Source organism: Arachis hypogaea, chromosome 7 (genome assembly GCF_003086295.3).
Source record: "Arachis hypogaea cultivar Tifrunner chromosome 7, arahy.Tifrunner.gnm2.J5K5, whole genome shotgun sequence".
In the NCBI taxonomy this organism is placed as follows: Eukaryota; Viridiplantae; Streptophyta; class Magnoliopsida; order Fabales; family Fabaceae; genus Arachis; species Arachis hypogaea.
In genome coordinates, this window is record NC_092042.1 from 22,135,042 (window position 1) to 22,141,956 (window position 6,915).

The following is a 6,915-nucleotide window of genomic DNA, read 5'->3' on the forward strand; positions in this document are numbered from 1 at the left end:
AACCCGAAACTCTACACCACTTTCTAAGTTGTAATCTTCCTCTCCCATGTTGGAAAATGGAGTTCTCTCATGCATGGCATCCAGATCTAACGTATGATAGTGACTTGGTACATCTGATAGCGCCGGAATTGGGTGGGGGGAGGCAAAACATAGTGCACAGCTGCCTCGGTGGGCGTCTTCAGTACATACTCCTCCTCATCACCCCCTCAGAAGAATCACTGCCGCCACTATCGGCAACGTACTCCTCATCAGTGTCTTCCTCACCTACCTCCATGTCCTCCACTGGAATGGTGACATGAAAGGGTGGTGGTGCGAGAGGTCGGTCGTCTTGTACATAGGTCGAGTATACAGAACCACCACCACCAACATCTCCAACCTCGGTAGAAAGCTCCATCACTTGCTCCGCCATGATTCTCCCATGGATGTCGAACATGAGTCACACATGCTCGTCTCCTAGAAGCTGAAATAGTCGAAACCGAAAAACGCCATTATCCAACAGTGCTAGTAACCTATACCCATCCTTCCGACCTCCCTCGTTTTTGTGCCACCAAGGTTGTTCAATATCAAACTCTTCAACTCGTACAATGAACTCACATGTTGAGTGTGCAATAGAATCAGATTGTCACACTCAAATATCACCCCATTGTTGCCATTTCTTATACGACAATTGGGATAAACACACACAACTATGTATATGCTATTACTAGCCATTGTTGTCTTTTTTTTATGAGAAAAAGGGGATAGAAGAAGATATGAAATTAATATGGAGAATGCCAACGGTTAGACATCTTTTTATAGCTATTGGAAAATTGTCTCACTGTATCTCGTTTACACTGTAAACAAGATATATATGTGTCACGTCCACGTGTCTTATCTTGTTTACACTATAAACGAGATATGTGTAAAATTATCTTGTTCACAGTATAAACGAGATAAGAGAGGGTGACGGATTTCGGTAATAAATTTTAAAATTATTTAATTTAGTAATTATTATATTTATTAAAATAAAAAATTCCAAGATTTTGGTACTTTATCTTTTTTAGTTCACAGTTCTTTTGGAGGAGAGCTTGAAGTGTGCATCTTGACTTGCTTTGCATGAAGTTGATGTTGATTTTTTATAACCATATTTAAGTTTAAATTTATTATTTTATGTTGGACTTAATTTCACTGAAATAGATTTATAAGAGGGAATCCTTTCTATGCTGGAAACTACACAATAATAAGGAGATTGCATGCTCGATTAATGCTTGTTTGAAATCACCTAGTCCAATCTCCTTTTGATCTACTGTTATGGCTGATGACATCATTCATCTTGGACTAGATGTCAGTGCACTTCCACTAGAAGATGACGATCTTTAAGAAGAAGACGGGATCAATGGCGACGAAGAAGAGGAAGATGAGTTCGATGATAATCAGAAAACTACATTGGAAGAGGAGGATGGTGAATCAGAGGAAGAAGAAGATGAATCTGATTAGTGTTAATGTAAACATAGTTTTGTGATATGTATTTCTTTATGAAACTTTGCATATTTGTAATATATGTTTCAGTGAATGTAAACATAATTCTGTAAATATAATATAGTTAGCATTGTTTCAAATATTTTAGTTACCATCATTCGCTATTTGTAATTTAAGTTTTTTGTAATTTGCATCAGGTTTGAAGCACTATTTTAATTGTTAATTATCAGGGTACACTAGAAATGGACGGAAAAATAAAATTTAAATAAAAAAGAATGCTACTCGTTGGAATTACTGTCGGACTATTCTGACGGTAATGTTTTTTTAAAAAAATTTTAAATAAGTTTTTCGCCGGAAATAACGTTAGATGAATCCGAGTGATATGGTGGGAAAAGCGAATGAAGTGGTGCCGAATGTTACCATCGGATTATTCTGACAATACCATCGACCAGGATCCATTTCATTGTTAACATATTCCGTCAAAAAAATAGACGGTAAGTTGGACAAAAAAAATCCGACGGTAAATATTTACCGGCGAGGTTTATACTGATTTATACCATTGAATATATTTGATGAATTCGACGGTACTCAACATTTTTCTTGTAGTGCTTGAATTTATCCCCACCCACTAATTAACCTTTTAAGACTAATGGGCATAACAAACTCTTCAATGGGTGAAGTTGCAGTGGATGATAAAAACTGACAAACAATTCAAAATTTTAAGGATGCATTTATCTTTAGTGGCAGTGAGAGCTTTAGTAGGACCAGAAGAAACCTTTCATTCTCCGTCATGTAAAATTGGAAGGCCACCACTTTTGGAGACTGTTTGAAAAAAAGCTGAATAGGGTTGGGTTTTAATTGAGTTTTGTTTACATTTTAATGTTGTTTTCACTTAATCAATTCAATATTAGGGATTCCAAGCTGGTAAGTAACCTGTCACATAGGATACATCACTAACTCCGTTAGAGCATAATTTAACGTTTGATCAGTATTGTCAGACGAAGTCAATCTTTGATAGTCATTAGTTTAAATCTTCTATTGTTAAATTTGTCAACGCTCGAATTTTTTATAATTAGAAATAATTATTTACTCAGAATATTTTATAGACTTGTAGATATTGTCCAACTATTATATCCTTTGGAATATTATCTAATGTAAATTATTTCTCAACTTTTCTTAGTTCTTCTAGGTTTTTCTAGCTTTGAAATATACGAAGAAATGTTGTATGTTGTATGTTTGTGTTTTAAATTTAGTTCCACATAGATGAAAATTGTGAACTGTAAACCTTTAAATATTGGTGTGCACAATTTGTAATAATTTTGTTTTAATACATCATAATTTAATTGTCTATAAATCTAATTCGTACCTAAAGTAACAAAAATATTATTTTTAGAAATTCATTTTCTAATATATATATATATAGACACATACCTTGACCTAAGTTGGGACGACTTGATATTGGATGTCGAATAGCATCCCAATTGAAAATTGGTACTCCAAACAGCTCTTCCAACTCGTTCTTCATTCGAAGTTCCTTCAGAATCTTCAATTCCGCATTCTTTTTTTCAGTTTCAGCTGAAAAAATATGTTATCATAAAGCTATATATATGCTAATATATAACAAGTAGATCAAATTACTAGACACAACTTAAATCAATCTGTTATATTAGTATCAAAAATCTAGTTAACAAATAATAAGAACAGTAGTTAATTTTAAAATAAAATGAGCAGTTTCAAAGTGAAAATGTATACTTGTGTTACTTGCATAGTTGAAATATATATATATATATATATATATATATATATATATATATATATATATATAAGGCAATAATCTTTTTTCTTGCTCGTATAATTACCATTTCTAAGTGATTTTTCTTTCTCAATGGCTTCTAATTTCTGGCGCAACATCGTCTGCTCCGACATCAAAAGCTGTTTTTGATTTGTGTAGGATGTAATTTGTGTACGGAGAATTGTTACTTTCTCCTACACATGCATAGTGAAACAAAATGAATATTGAAATAACTTTAGGGAATTAAATAAAATTGAGAAGTATTATCGAAAAAATTAAAAGATAAAATTTAGATAGAAAAGGATAGAAAAAATTAGGGGTGGCAAACGAGAAAGTCTGCTCCACCTGCCAAAATGGCAGTGAGGCAATCCTGAATTCTTTTCCTGTCCTGCCTAATAGCGGGCTGGCGGGCCAAGCTCGCCAAAGCTTTTTTTTATAATATTAAATAATATATATAGTTTCAAAACCATTTCAATAAATTCATAATTTTTAAAGGCATAAAAAATTATAATTTTTAAATTTACAAATATTAAAATTTTTATAATTATAAATATGTAATAAACATAATCATAAACTAAGTTTTTTGAAACAAAATAATAAAACCAACAGTGTCGAAAGCGAAACATTGTCCAAAACATGTAATTAAACATCTTCAAGTTTATAATCAATCAAACATAAAACATAATCTAAAATATAACTTAGAACATCTTCAATTATCATCTTCATTCTCTTGTAGATCAATAACATCATAGAAATTTGTAAAAAAAAAAACGGCCCTGACAAAAAACAAGACTTGGTCTGTTGCGGAAGCCCGCCCCGCCAAAGCCCACGGATTAGGCGGTGCGGGTTAAGCGGACTTTTTAAGTTTGGTAGCTTCAAATTTTTAACCCAACTCACCTTTTTGGCGGGTTATGCGGGTCGGGCCAATAGGTTTCAGCCTGTTTGCCACCTCTAGAAGAAATTAATCAAATTAAATCGCTATAATTTTATTTGTTGAAACCAATTAAGCAAATAGCAGCAGTTACAAAACTGCTGCAATTGATTTCCCGTTTAGCGGTAATTATGCACCGTTGTTAAAAATTATCGCAAATCCCTTTTCCTGCGTCTTAAGGACGATGGTTACTTAAAAATTATCGTTGTCTATTAATTTATGACAATTATAGTAGTGATTTGATGCTTTAGCCTCAAAATACCATGATATAGAAGATAGCTTTGGAATATTTATTTAATGTAGCTGTACTAACCGATAAAATATTTTAAAAAAACTCGCATCTCAAATTGCAACAGATCAAACAGACAATACAATTTTCATTCTGACTTGGGCTGCAAATAACAGATGTTATAATGTCGCAAATGTGTTTTCCTCATTTGGCAACAGTTATTTCAATGGTTGCTAAAAATTGGTGTTAAAATATTTAGCCACATAGGACATTGTGTGGTGGGCCACGACAATCCAACTGTTTGGCATCAATTAAAAACTGCCACTAAAGCTGAAAATAGCTGTTGCAAATATGTTGTGATTGTTACACTGTGATATCTTTGATTTATATTATGTTTATGATATTTAATATTTAATTTTATTTCTATTGCTTTGACTAAGTTCAATTATGCTCGTATATATAGACAATATATAGATATATAGGGGTAAAATATTTTTAGATAAATAGTATATTTAATCATGTATTATTATATACATAAATAAAATTTTTTATTTATCCTTTTATCATCTCAAACTTTGTACAACTACAATTACAAATATAAAAAAGTAATTAAATATTACTAGAAATAAAATTTTAGATATATAACAAATTTTAGTATATACCATCAAACTACGAAAAATTTGTATGTGTCCATTAAAAGAAAAAGTGTGTTCTTAATAATTTAAGTGTGTGTTAACAATAACAACTTGATTTATATTAGGGAAATCATCATAACCTGAAAAATTTTCATTTGCTCTTCTAAATTGAGTAGATATCGAACTTTCCTTTGTCTAGATCTCTGTGCAGAGAGCCGATTCGAGATCATTCTGTAGAGAAAAAATGCAAAGAGATAAAAGAAATTAAAATTAATAATTAAGCACATGCAACAAACACTTTTCTAGCTAATTATTTTCCCCTTATTTTTAATACTAGCTTATGTAACACTTCTATATACAAGAAATTACGAATAACATAACTTACTTGTTGATTTTCTTAGGATCCATGTTTGGATCAAACTTATTAGGTCCTAAAATGAGTTCAGCAAATTGGACTAGCTGATCATCTGGACCATTATTAGGGTTCCTCATATTAGGGTTGCAAACACTAATACCCTTGGAAAATTGGGGATAAGAAGAATTAGTGTCACCATGGCCACAATCTCCAATAATAGTGTGCACATTTTTATAGTGTTTTGGATTGGTTTGATCACTCAATCGCTCGTTCCCAGTTGTAGCTCCAACCACATTATTTTCCATTTCAGTGTTCTCCATATCTTTTTTGGACCTGGAAAAAAAATAACAAGAAAATTATTTGGGGACACAAAATTAATTAAGGGCTATACACACATACACTACATAAGCTAAAATCTAAACTGGTTAAGAAATCAAGGTACCTGAGAAGAGGAATTTCTAGTTAGTAGTTACTTTGGGAATCGCCCTTATTCTTCATTTATTTATAGAGTGTGCATATTATGTGGTTATTATATATTTCCCTCCCATCATATATAACAATTTATCTCATAAAAAAGGTAATTGTATAGTTAAAAAATGCCAAGCAGCAATCTTTTCTAGAATAATTATAATGTTGTCTCAGTTATTTAATTTTCTTGCTTAAAATTTTTTTATGCCTTTTCTCTTAATATACAAATTAAACTATTTGTACTATTTAATAACTATATATAGTTTTAGATATTATATTGACCAACTTTTAATAGTTGTACAGATTTTTTATTTAATAAATAAATTAAATATAATAATTACTGAAATAAATAATTTAAAAAATATTTACTAAAATAAATATCATTCTCTTATCTCGTTTACACTGTAAACGAGATATATGTATTTATAAATAATTAAATATAATTTTTAAAAATAATAAAAAATATTAATATTTTTAATTTGACTAAGCTCTTAAAAATAAAATGTTTCAAATAATAAAAAAGATAAATCATCTATTTTAAATAATAGGAAAGATGGACTGCCATTTTAACCAATCCAAAATAACAGTGTTAATAGTGAACAGTTAAACGGTGCATTTATGAACGTGTTAACGTTATTATTTTAAATGGACTGATCCAGCTTCCTTCTTATTTAAAATGAACGGTTTATTTTTTTATTATTTGAAATATTCCATTTTTAAGAGTTTGGTCAAATTAAAAGTATTAATATTTTTTATTATTTTCAAAAATTATATTAAATTATTTATAAATGTATATATCTTGTTTACAATGTAAACAAAATAACACCTATCTCGTTTATACGGTAAATGAAATATATAAAAATAAATATTTTTTAAATTATTTATTTCAATAATTATTATATTTATTTTATTTATTAAAATAAAAAATCCGACAACATTGTGATATTATACAGTGAATTAATGAGTCCCCAGAAAAAAATACAGCGAATTAATTATCAAGTTTGACCATGATGATATCATGGTTTATGATTTTACTTTAAAGTATTA